General features: G+C 42.7%; 1 non-coding gene across 1 annotated transcript; it reads right to left on the bottom strand.

Annotated features, from left to right (window-relative positions):
- Positions 1–11,317: 11,317 nt before the first annotated feature.
- LOC146175689 (U6 spliceosomal RNA) lies at positions 11,318–11,420 on the bottom strand. The gene has a single exon (XR_014701638.1). It is a non-coding gene; the product is annotated as a U6 spliceosomal RNA (small nuclear RNA).
- Between the last annotated feature and the right edge of the window lie 2,630 nt (positions 11,421–14,050).

The following is a 14,050-nucleotide window of genomic DNA, read 5'->3' on the forward strand; positions in this document are numbered from 1 at the left end:
ATGCTCACCCAATCTCTCATTCAAGCATCTACCAGTTTGGCCTATATAATATTAACCAAAAGTCAAAGGCACCTTGTACACAACCGCTTTTGTGCATTTTACAAACGGCTTTTGATGCTTGATTTTGCAACCAGACGTCAACCGGTTTTCTGAAGTGTTTTGCTTACATGAGCGCGGTATGTATGCAAAGAACTTCAGAAGACCTTCGGAAAATTGAAGGCAAGTTCTAATGCTCACTTACTTATCAAACAACGTAGACCTGCGCAAGCTACCCTGTGCATAGCGTTTGGAGCCTGATTGTCCGGAATTTTGCGCAGGAGAATTTTTCTGTAACCCGGAAAGACAACTACGGAACACCCTATACATACAAGCCGGGCTCCTGAAAGAAATATCGCAACAAGGACGATGTGGTCGCGATAACCACTCATCTACATGCTGAGGTCGACATGGAGGCATTTCATGCCGAAGCAGGAGTCTCTAGCAGAGGGCAAGTGTTGAGAAGCAAGTCAATATCAGGCGTTCATAGTTTCGGGGGTAGAAAAGTAACAAAAGGGGGTAGAAGCCACCGAACAAGCTTCGTACTTTACCGGCCACGGCCAGAGACCGGGAGTAACCATACAAGAAGTGCCTCTTCCCAGCTCGCAAAGCCGCCAGGGAAGTAGGTTCCACGGGGTGGGAGGAGTGCTCGCGTCACGCGCTGAACATTTTATTTTGTTGACATGGAGTCTTGTCTACGGAGAGGAATGAAGCAAGTGAATATGAAATTCAGGTGTTACGCCGCTACGTGACTTGTTTACCAAGGCTTGGATGGAGCGTGCATTTCTACGGATTTGTTGTGGCCATGGCGTCACAGAGACTTTATCGAGTATGTCCTAAATATGCCATATCAAAAATTCGAGCAAGAGAACCGGCCTCAGACTACGAACGGCGCCTGAGGAGTCTCTGACAACGCCAATTTGGCTGCTAAAGAGAAAAATGAGCTGACAGAGGATGCATATTGCCTCCCGCGTGGCCAGCAGCTACGCTTGTGTCGACGGCCAGGTTAAACTATTTTCTCATTCAGCTCTCTGACATATTTCCGCAGTCTTTACTCTTAGTTGCGTCCGCCTTTAGCAACATATTTCTCTTAAAAAGTTCCACGATAAAAGAATAAAGAAAAAATATTTTTTTAAGTCAGTGCGATCTTGTAGCAACCGTAAATCTCTCTCATGTTCTTCGAGAGGCAATAAAGATAGATATACTTTCTGGGTTATTTATTCTGACAGCGCCAGAACAGACTAAGAAACAAAAAGGGGGTATATATAGTTTCTCAAATCGCAAAATTCATCGCGTACTCGAAAGATATTACCTTTTGCATCAACATCTCACTTTCCCTCCCTCATCTGTCAAGACTACTCAACTGGCACTCACAAGCCTTCAAAACCATTCACCATTTTTAGTGGTCTCGTAGGAAGCCAAATTGCCGGTCCAAATCACACCAATGCTCACGGTGCAACATCGGCTCTCATGATGTGCCTGTGAGCAAACCAAACGCATCTGTGCACTAGGCAAACAAATGCAAATGGTTACTCGCTGATGTACAGGGGGGGGGGGGGGGGGGGGGGGGGGGGGGGGTCAAAAGTTTCTAGGCAGCAGGTTTTGCTTCTGGTAAACATATTCTTACATGTGAGACCCCATTAAAGCTATAAATAATCTCAAAGGTTAGAATAATGCTTCCTCTACCCTCCACATGTATTTTGAGATTTGGGGCCGTCGTAGATGTCTGACTATACTGCTCAGAAGCAAACCCTGTGGCATGGGAACTTTTGACCCCACTTGTACGTGTAATATGAAAGCTTCCTACAGCAAGTCAACAATAAAATATTGATTGTCATGTTTGTAATGATGATGGTCAAAAGTAACGGTAATAGTCACAACAATAGTAATTTAAGCAACTATTCTTTCTTACATATTTTATTCGAGTGATCTATCTTGGCGCGCAAAGAAAAATCAGGGGCACATAAGCACGCCTTGCGGGTGCGATAGTGTCCTGTGACCGTCTGGAGTGCATCCCCGTTGAGAAAGCAAGGCATAAGTGTATGTGCTGTGAAAGCCGTTTTCAAACATAGAATGCGGATTTGACTTGGCAACGACCATGGAGGAAGGAAAGAACTTAGAAGAGGCCCTGACGTCATTTTTTTTGAAGCCGGCGCGGCAGCGCTCCTTCTCCTTTACCCTCTGCATTCTCTTTCTCCGCGACGCTCACGTACCTTGGGCCCTTAGCAACGCTGTTGCTAGTGGCCTGAGTTTTCATAGCAACAGCGTCGCCGTTGCTAATTGCCCGACTTGGCTTACCCTAAATTTTGACGTCACTTCCGCCACACTTTCTTCAATGAATTTGGAATGGCAAGGGCCTCTCCTAAGTTGTTTCCTTCCTCCATAGCAACGACGTATCAGGTGTCGATGAAGTTCCGGTTTTCGCCGCATTCCAGCGCAACGCAAGTTTTTCGGACATAATTTTACGCGATTGCTTAATTCTGGGGTACTGGAGACGGCTTTCAGCCTAACGAGTCTTATATGATACCGAGCAAAAAAGAAAAAAACAAGACATGAAATATGACTCTTGCTTGCTGATCCAGGCAGGCGGAAGCTACAAAAATGAGATGTTTACGCAAACGCAATGCTGGGCGAGCTTACGATGAAAAGATACCATCGGCGTCTTTTCGCGGCTATCGCAAGTTCAAATTAAAAGCACTTAATATTTAGTAGTGGTTAAGCAAAATAGTATAGATGGCTAAGCAAACGAAAATATGTTTTTAACTGAACTTGCTTTTGAATAGCTCCAACCCTGCTATACGTCCTGTCTTCACATTCGATTCCAAACTGAATAGCGAGTTTCTGTTCGGTACAGTCACCTGGCAGCTGTTGCGTTTAGCGGCCGCCATTAAATTCTTGGGACTCACTCGGGACAGTGGCTGCCACTATCTGACAGCTAGCCCCAGTTAAAAACATATATATATATATATATATATATATATATATATATATATATATATATATATATATATATATATGTATATATATATATATCGGAATATATATATATATATGTGTGTGTATATATATATCGGAATAATGATTCCTTTATTCGTATCTTACAGCACCGAAATGTTTATTAAGCAAACTTCATTACAAATGGTGATTTAAATTCGACGCATTTTTAAGTTTGACATCACATAATGGGCTGTTGCCGCGCAAGGCGGACTTATTGTTGTCCGATGGCGGAACGAATCACTGCCACATCGGCGCAACTATTTGGGCCGTGACCCCTTTTCCCAAGCATTTCACCCCAGAAGAGCCGAGCACCAGGCCGGGGGAAAGCTTGTACCCATTTAAAAACCGGTGGGTAACCGGCGGCACCAGGGATCGAACCCGGTACCTCCCGAATGCGAGGCGGATGCTCTACCACAAGGCCACCGCTTCGGTGGCCTTTTCCCAAGCATTTCACCCCAGAAGAGCCGAGCACCAGGCCGGGGGAAAGCTTGTACCCATTTAAAAACCGGTGGGTACCCGGCGGCACCAGGGATCGAACCCGGTACCTCCCGAATGCGAGGCGGATGCTCTACCACAAGGCCACCGCTTCGGTATTTTTTCCCAAGCATTTCACCCCAGAAGAGCCGAGCACCAGGCCGGGGGAAAGCTTGTACCCATTTAAAAACCGGTGGGTAACCGGCGGCACCAGGGATCAAACCCGGTACCTCCCGAATGCGAGGCGGATGCTCTACCACAAGGCCACCGCTTCGCCACAAGGCCACCGCTATATATGTATATATATATATATATATATATATATATATATATATATATATATATATATATATATATATATATATATATATATATATATATATATATATATATATATATATATATATATATATATATATGTATATATATATATCGGAATATCGGAATATATATATATATGTGTGTGTATATATATATCGGAATAATGATTCCTTTATTCGTATCTTACAGCACCGAAATGTTTATTAAGCAAACTTCATTACAAATGGTGATTTAAATTCGACGCATTTTTAAGTTTGAATCTTCTAAAACAGCATGCGCCAACATGCACGCGCGCTCTGTAAATAGAATCAAAAATACTGTTATTCCGTTGCCACTAATTACCGAACTACTAGCCCGTGACGTATAAAATTGTTTCTAGCTAGTATTAGCTTTACGTGACCGTTCCACTAGGGATATCTTGCGACATACCTTTTGTGAAATGATTTCGCCAGTTATCACCAATGGTATCACAGTTGCTCACATTTTTAGATCGCACGCGTAGCAATGCAGGGTTCCTGGACCCAAAGCGTTCAATATCATTCGGAAGAGATTTAATACGGTGTATTCAAATAGTATGTAGTGCTTTGTGGCGTTGAACTCTACATGCCATACCGTACCCACTGCCTCGTACCCCTGCTCCACTCCCAAACCCTCCTCTCGTTTCGTTTTGCGCTAGTGCTGACAACATCGTCATTAAATCGACGGATGAGTGGTCGTTAAGAATGCATACGTTCTAAAAGTTGAAATAAAGTGAGCTTTCCTGCCGCCGGTACATTTCTGCGTATGGCAGTAAAGGTTCAGCAGGTATCAGAGGAAATTCTCCGGTTTCGACAACGGATGTTTTTGTTTTTCACGAGAACACATGCGCCGCACGAAGCTTCCGCTGATGTTATTGAACTCATCTGAAATGTTACCGTCAGGTCTTCCATGCTGACAACTGAAACAGCTGCTTCCACTGTTCGCGCTGCCGCACGTGGAACATGGTTGGTTGGTTTGTTGATTTGGGGGGTTTAACGTCCCAACGCTACCCAGGCTATGGACGCCGTAGTAGAGGACTCCGGAAATTTTGACCACCTGAGGTTCTTTAACGTGCACTGACAACGCACAGCACACGTGCGCCTTGCTTTTCGCCTCCACCGAAAAGTGGCCGCCGAGGCCGGGATTCGATCCCGCGTCCTTGGGAACGGTAGTCGAGTGCCGTAACCACTGTGCCACCCCGGCGGGGTGCACGTGGAAAATGGTTAAGTTTTCTCCATATATGTGAAACTCTACAGGTTCAGATATGGTGAGACGTGCGCTGCCATTGTCAATTGAACCTATTTCTGGCTCATGTGCACCTGGTGTAACCGACGCGGAATATCATTTTATATCACCGATGTTATTTGAGCGGAAATCCAGACAACAGGAGTCATCCTGCTAGCAATGCACAGAAAATTAGCGGAGACAGTACAATACGAAATCACGAAAATGAATGAGCTAGAAGATCAATTTTCACAAACGACAATAAGAATACATCGTATGAGTCTTGTCCACAGAGGAAGTACAGTCAACTCATATTCATAGAAAATTGGTTTTTGCTGTTTACAAACTTTCTTCTGTGAATCCTCGAGGTTATACAGCTACAATTCACTCGGCAATGCCTTAGTTTATGAAATATATTCTTCAAGTCAAAACTAACATTAAAATTTAATTATTACTGATGCGAGTAGGTCGAAAAAAAGTTATTATTATCAGTCGGGGGATCTAGATATATTTTACAATGCATACAGCATGACATATAAATGGCACAGAAAAGGAAATTTCACTTCGCTAACAATTTTGCATAAATAAGCATCAGCCTACTTACATGCATTCACATAAGGTACTCTTACACAGACCGAAATCAATTCTCTCATGATGATTTGGTGCAATTCTCTCACAACTCCATATTTTCAAAATCTACGTTTAATATTAACAGGCGATTAATTATTTGTTTCTTTTTTGTTTTGCATATTCTAAAAGAGAGTATCTATTTTCATATTTCATGCGGTAAAAACGGAGAAATCATTTTCTGTATTTCGAAGAGCATAATCCAGAGTGGTTTGCGTGAGTTGGGTTCAGCCAAGAAAACGATGATTATATCATATCAAATAGCTTTTTTATATCTAGTCGCTTATTAGTATTTATCGAGGTTGTGAACATAAATGATATTCTAACATGATAATGAAATAACCTGCCATTATCATCCCTTCAGGACTTTGATTCCTTAGAAAAGGCCGTGCATTGATTTGCTGTCTTGCTTGTACTTGTGTAAATTTTATGTTCATGTTTTTGCACTTTATGCTTTTCTGTTTTCTTTTGGAATTGTTGCCCCTCCTGCCAGGACCCTTCACTGGGTCTGCAGTATGATCAAATAAATAAATAAGTAAATAAATAAATAAATAAATAAATAAATAAATAAATAAATAAATAAATAAATAAATAAATAAATAACAAGCGGCCGCCTGGAGCAGGATAATCAGGCTTCGATATTGAACCACCTGCCCTTTTGTGGCGTGTACATTTTACGCATATTTGTTTTCTTTGTAGCCTCCCACATCAAAACACAGTAGTTTAAATGCGATAAAGAAGAAGATTATATATTGTGTTTGCCGTTTCAAGATAAGACCGAAAATTCTGATAGATAATAACGCAGTCCAACTAGAAAAAGATCTCTTTGATGGCAAAAGAACACAAACCTGGGCACTTTTTTGAAAAAATAAATGAGCGAAATGAAGGCATGCACTTTTTACTTGGTAAAAAACAAAGTTGTCGAATTATTCCCCCAAACCAAGCCCCAAACGAACAGAGGTAGCAATCCAAATTTTCTGCGCGTGGACTCTTGACATAGATAGCCCCTGCAAATACGTACCAGACTTTCGCAACCATGAATAAACATTATGCAGTTGCTGAGTAATAAGAGACATTATTAGGTTAGCTCTATTCCGCGAATTTTACTGTCACATCACTCTATGTGTGAATATGGACTGCCTTTACAAAACCTTACCTGCTCATTTGGTTGTGTGACGTCTAAGGGTATACTGATTGCACTTGCAATTGGCTTAGTAAATAATTTTATCGGGACACAGTAAAGTGACTAGTATGTAGCTTTTGGTGATTTTGATATTTGCTTTCTTAAGAATTAAGAAAATATAAGCACTTTCATAGAATTTTCGTTTGCTAGAAGGTAAGAGGTACTACTTTTACAGGGTGGCCAGTTTTCGTTTTACCAATGTCTATTCACCATTTGTTAAAAAACGCTGCAGTTACTTGATTCTCTCCAATTGCTTCCGAATTACCAAGTTTGTTTCAGGCTTCATTTGCTTGATGTCTTTTTTCTCAGCGCGTAGATTTTCGGTTGTACTGTCTGTACCACAATAGTTCTGATTACTTCGGCTGCTCTATAGGCTTATGTAAAACTCTTCGACAAATTCAAGCATCTTGCTCACTAAAATTGTGTCGTCTCCAGTTTCGCGCTTTGCCCTGTTTTTCTCGCTGCTTAAGTGATATATATTGAGAGTGGTGTTCTCCTCTTCTTTTAGCGCTTACACCTGTTTTCCTCCTATGCCTTGTGTATCTTTTGAATTATTTAGGCTACCTCTCTTCTTCAAAGCCCGTTCGATTTTCTCCATATTACGTTTCCTTATGTAGGGTAACTTCCACTGATTTAGCTCTGCCAGTTCTGTTCTGTCTCGAAGGTTGGAGACTTTTATACTCCAGCATTCCTCAATCAGGTCTGCATTTTTCAAGTAGAGCTGACTTGAGTCCTGTCCAAATGTCCTACCGCCTACGCCTGCTTCAAATCGCAAACTTGTGTGTCTAACTATCGTTGATTGGTTCAACGTTCAAGTCGCCATCATTGGATAAAGCATGGGTGGCCTGCCGAAAGCCAAAGTTTCTTATCACCGTCCCCACACCACAGGTCTGACTAATGCTTGCTCACTTGAACTGTAATTGCTGTCATTTGCGGGCAACCGGTTAACTAATGTATTCGTGGTGCATTCAGATGTACTGCAGCGTGCTGACTAAATCTTATTCTGTTGAGGAAGTGCCTTGTTGGCTACACTTTTTGAGCTAAGGCCCCAACCTAAGCCTGGTTGCTCAATTCAATCGACTCCCGAATTGTTTTTAAACAATGCATCAAGAATTTTCCGGCACCAGAATTCGAACTGCGCTCTCCCTGCACGCGATGCGGATGCTCTACATCTGAGTGAACAAGTAAAACTTTGCGAAAAAGACGGGACGTAAGAAACACGCAGGCACAAACTAGGCACATTTTAGCCTTGTTTGTGCCTGTGTGTTTCATACGCCACGTCTTTTTCGCAAAGTTTTACTTGTTCACTTAGTGTGAACCAACTAGCCCTTCAGAGTGTATTACTCTACTTCTACATTCTCGCATTCAAAACAGAAAACACACATTCAATGAATATACAAAATCCGTAGTTAATATTGTATCATTTTATAATGAAAGCTAAATGGTCACCATCAAAGAACAAAAAAAAAACAAAAAAGGGGCAAAATGGTTAAGCCTGGAGTAACAACACGTAAAAACCGATGTCCTTTTTACAAGCTTTCAGTTGCTTCATTTCATGAATAATGTTCACAGCAGGATAACGATGATTTAAAACCCTGTAAATTCAGTAGGTTAGTTTCTGGGTGCCGTAGTCAGTGCGTATAATCTTCCTTATTATAATTTATGTGTAGCGTATTGTAAATGAACGGAAATCTGAGCTTGTTGGTGCATTGCAAAATCAAAAAACAGCGACGCGACTTGAGACAAACACAGGAAGAGAATAACGAACAAGCGCTGTCCTGTTTGTGGGTTTTGGCAGAAAAGAAAATTTCTAAATAGTTTCTCTGACTTGTTAACTGATTCCCGAAGGCGTTCCAAATTCACTTCCTGCAGCAACCTCAAAGCTTCGCTCTTTTTCCTAATAATGTTAATCCGGACTTTTTTTTTTAAGTTTTTTGCGGCTGCAGTGCCCTAATGCATTGTCACATGCATTCCCTAATTCACTGGAGAATTCATCATGCGTCCGAGCGCGAAATGAGCCGTTGACTGAATCCCAGGTGTCTATGGTGGGCGAAAAAAAATACCTATTAGAATCTACTGATGCCTGTGACGGTGCCACTTTGAGTGGGCTACTGCGTGCATGGCGTGCAGAAGGCTTGCTGACCTTAATTGGGGCTTGTATCGATAATGTGTCGTCTACGATCTTGTGCAAAAGAGTCATGCTGTCATGCATGCGTCTATCAGCATGCACTCCAATACCATTTAAAGCGGCAGTGATGTGTAAGGGTGCATATTATTCCAAAAACGTTTATGTTAGTAAGCTTGACCAAAACTGACATCCATCGAGGTTTTACACTTTGGAAATTGTAGTCTGATTTCGGGTACGTCACACTTTCAATGCAACACAATGGCGCTAAGCAGGCATTCCCATCAACGCGTGCTACAGTCATTATCGTTTCCGGTGCACTTTACGTCGAGGCAAACTTATATTAATAAACCATATACCAGGCCGAGTTGGTTATGGATTTGTCTCATTGTCAGGTTCTTTTTTATTTTTTTTTTTTGAAAAGTCATGTGCAAGATACCAATGAGAAATACTGTATCCCAACAGTCATAAAAATGCGGCATATGATTTGTGGTTTATGGCAAATCAGGCAGTTGACCTGCCATGGCATAAAGAATAATTTTCACCCCAACCACAGTCTAACAGGTAATGCACCTCTGTGTAAAAAAAAAAATTGTCCATGGTACTCTCATTTCTTTTTCCTCCACAATGTATATGACCTATAAACAGATACCGCAACATGGCATCAAGCAAGTTTTTATACAGGGGTTTGGGTCCCAGTACTTAGGCATTCCTATGGGAATTTTAGTTTTACCATGTTAAACTAAGCCACATGATCACGTAAAAAACATTCTGCCTGCTATGTTGCTATCTCTAGGTGAGACCGAAAATTCCGGAAAATGATGAAACAACTAACCACAAAAGGATCCCTTTGATGGCATAAGAACCTAAGTCTAGGCAGTACTTTCACAAATATAAATGAGCCATATAAAGACCTCCACTTTTCATTTGGGGAAGAAAAAGATTTGTTCCCTCCCAAACCAAACCCAAACGAACAGCGCTAGCAATCTGTGAATTTTCAGCACGCGAACTCTTGGCATAGATAGCGCCTGCAAATACATACCAGGCTTTCGCAACAAAGAATCAACGTCACGCAGTTAAACGCGTAATAAGGGACATCAGGGGATTGGCTCTATTACGCTAATATCGCTATCACATCACTCAGAGTGCGAATATAGTATCCTGATTCCATTTACAATTGTCTTAGTAAACAATTTCTTTGCAACACAGTAAGGTGACTAGTCTGTAAATTTTGTGTTCTTGATATTCGCTTGCTTATGAACTAAGATGGTATTAAATGATAGAATTTCCGTATGCTATAAGGTATGAGTTATTACTTTCACAGGGTGGCCAGTTCTTTTTAACTAAATATCCTCGCCATCTTTCAACAAAGCTGCAGTTGCTTGGTCTCCCCAGCTGTTTTCGACTTAACAAATGTGTATAAGGCTTCTTTTGCATGATATTTATTCGCGAGGGGTTCTTTTGTACTGCCTTTACCACAATAATACTGATTACTTCAGCTTCTGTAGAGGCTTGTATAAAACTGTTGAGCTAATTTTACTCTTATTCACTGGAATTCTGTCGTCTCCCGATCCTGCTTTGTCTTTTTCTTTTCTTCTTGCTTAAGTATGTTTCTTGTTTATATTGACAATCGCGTTCTCCTCTTCTTTCAGCGCTTACATCTGTTTTGTGCCTATGCCTAGTGTTTCGTTTCACTGATTTAGACTACCTCTGAGCTTCAAAACTTGTTCGGTTCTATCCGTATTATGTTTCCTTACCGCCCGTCTCGGCTGCGGGAGGTGGTTAGTTCGAAACCCACCGCCGGACACCCACCGGTAAAAATGGGCACGAGCGTCCCCCGGCCTGGCGCTCGGCTTTTCCAGGGGTGTGCGTTTGGGAGAAGCTCCGTAAACTCCGCTGCGCGCCCCTCCTCCGCAGTGGGCCAGTTTCGAACCTCTCAGCCTGCAAAGGTGGCTCTGTTTGTCTTGCAAAGGTACTTCCTTTGAGCCTCACCTGAAGTGCTCCCTTAGAGCCTCAGCTGCAGCAGTCCTAAAAAAACAAAAAACAAAAAAAGGCCACATGATGGGCTGTTGCCGCGCAAGGCGGACTTATTGTTGTCCGATGGCGGAACGAATCACTCCCACCTCGGCGCAACTATTTGGGCCGTGACCCCTTTTACAAAGCATTTCACCCCAGAAGAGCCGAGCACCAGGCCGGGGGAAAGCTTGTACCCATTTGAAAACCGGTGAGTAACCGGCGGCACCAGGGACCGAACCCGGTACCGCCCGAATGCGAGGCGCATGCTCTACCACAAGGCCACCGCTTCGGTTTCAAAAAATGTGGAACGCTTCACGATTTTGCGTGTCATCCTTGCGCAGGGGCCATGCTAATCTTCTCTGTATCGTTCCAATTTTAGTATATGTACTTTGGAAGTACATATAACTTTCACAGATTTAGCGCTGCCAGCTCTGTTCTGCCTCGAAGGTTAGAGGCTTTTATTCTTTGGCATTCCTTAATTACGTCTGTCGTCGCCTGTATTGAGCTGACTGGAGTCCTGCCTAACTATCCTAGTGCCTACGTCTACTTCGCACTGCGTAAGCTTAGCTGCATTATTATAGTTCATTGGTTGAACGCTTATATTGTCGTAGCCGGTTAAAGCATGGGTGCCTGCCCAAAGCCAGAAGCACCCTTCCTGCACAGCACTTCTCACTGACGCATTGCTCACTTACTCTGTAATTGCTGTCAATCGAGGGCAAAATTTTAACTGACATATTTGTGGTTCATTCATATGTAGTGCAGCAAGGTGGCTAAATCGTATTCTAGTGAGAAAATGCGTTGTAGATTACGTTTCCTAAGGCAAGGCCGGTGGGCAAGCTTGGTTGCTCAACTCCATCGAGACCCGCATTGTTTTCAAGCAATGCATGAAGTATATTGCAGCGCCGGTATTCGAACTGCACGTTTCTCGCACGTGATACATGTGGATGCTCTACTTCTACGTCGCCGCAGCACTGCATCGCTATATTTTAAAGCTTAAACTCACAGAACAGAAAGCGTCGAAGTACAAACACAGCATGCGGGATGCAGACCGGTATCCTGTTGTTTTTGTTTGTCTTTTGTTGCTTTCCGTCTGAGCGCTTCGTTCAGTTATATATAGCGCCTAACCATACATGTACATTTATAGGCCATATATAACACCTTCCAGAGATAGCAGTGAACGCAGCCACTTCCATGGCAGTCATGTGACGCTCACTTCAATTATTCCTCATTCCTTTGTGATGACATTATGTGGAATATCGCAAACATGTTAGAACTGCTACCATGTACACACACTTAAGTCGCGGCATGACTACGCTGATCAAGGCTAAATCAACCGAGTTCACACAGAGTGCAGAAAGAAAGTTTGAAAGGATTACCTGGGGCAACTCATGCAGCCAGCATACCGCAGGATTATTTCTTACAGAGAAATGGTCATGGGCGGCGAAGTAGAAAGGATGGATTTTTAAATTGATACTTTTGATGTCCCGAAATATAAACAAAGGATATGAGGTCCCCAGCACTGGAGGGCTCTGCAGGGAAGGAATCCGGAGTTATTTAGGCCTCCGCAATTTATTCCACCCCTGCCTGTAAGCAGGCGCCCTGTGCTCTGGTAGGGCACCGCTGTGGAATACATCGAGCAGGCCTGGTGTGCTTCGCATTAGAAGCACAACTCTGATATGCATTCGACCTATCCACCATATTTAAAATGGTGCAGTCTAAGGTCTTACAAGTTGCGGTGCTCCTACGGCTCTTTTATAGTCTTTATAATGAGCGCGCTTTTTTGCCTCCGTTCTGGTACGTGCGGAGGCAGCGCTACAACACATGTGCAAAGTTTATCAATTCGTGTGACATGTGCTCGATGTGGCATTGTGTCTTGATAAGGACGGCGAAATCGAGGAACTGAGGGATTGAGCCAGGAGACCTATTGTGGGGCAGTCATTCTGTCAGCGAGCGGCACGAGACACCCTGTGTACACGGACAGCGAGGCGGGGTCTTACCTGAATGAATATGGCAGTGGGGCCTCCTTACCTAGGTTTTTGCGTGAGTTGCGACCACGTAGGAAGCAATGTCCTTTGTATCACTCGGAGCCCACTGACTGTATTGTATCACCCTGTCCGCGCTCTACTATGCTGTCTTGTGTAAAAGGACTGACCCCGTCTCTATTGTAATCAAAGATTTATTTTCCTCTCGCGAGCTTCAACCTCATGCTTTATATCGCAGCACAGTCCGGTGTTGTATCGTTGGCAAGCGCTTTTTGTTGACCCGGAATAAACAGGTGTTTATTTATGAACTCTGGATTTGTGACAAGTCGGACGAGACCATGGTTCGCGAACCAGACATTTCCATCAGATGACGGTCCCTCGCTAATTTTCCTTAGCACACGTGAACTGATCTCTAATAAACTGCTTTGTGTTGATTCGCCTTAAAATGCGGCTATCACATAACATTTCCTTTTATATAGTCGGAAGAATATTCTGCGAAAATTCCGATTTTGTCTCATGAGCTGCACTATGACATAATCTTGAAAAAAAAGGCATATGGCGTCCACATGCCTACAGAAAATTTCGAACCGTTTCAGATTCTCCAAAATGTCAAAAAAAAATTTCACTTGTTTTTTGCTGTAAGTAAAATTTATTGGTAAATCAAGAATTTTTCTTCGTTATTCATATTTCAGTGGAGCTGAAGTTTTCTCTACGCTTTTTATTTCCGATTATGGCCAAAGACTTGAAGTTAGGCCGTGAATCAGATCAAGTGTTTTCCGGATGCTGAAGGCTACGATTTGCCATGTGCTTTAGTGAACGCATTCCACGGTCGCTTACCACAACGATCTCAGGGCACGAACATATTTTACAAATCGCAACCATGCCACAGACAGGAAACCATCACTCATTCGGGCCACATGTAGTATCCTACATTGCATCAGCGCTGTCACATCGCGTCCGTTCTTATGGCTTTGTGTTAAAGAAATGCAGAAAATACGTAGAAAGAAATGGGAAGATAGGAATGAAAAAGTGAATAAACTGAACATC

The sequence above is a fragment of the Amblyomma maculatum genome, chromosome 10, assembly GCF_055883805.1.
Source record: "Amblyomma maculatum isolate TAMU_Amacu chromosome 10, ASM5588380v1, whole genome shotgun sequence".
Lineage (NCBI taxonomy): Eukaryota > Metazoa > Arthropoda > Arachnida > Ixodida > Ixodidae > Amblyomma > Amblyomma maculatum.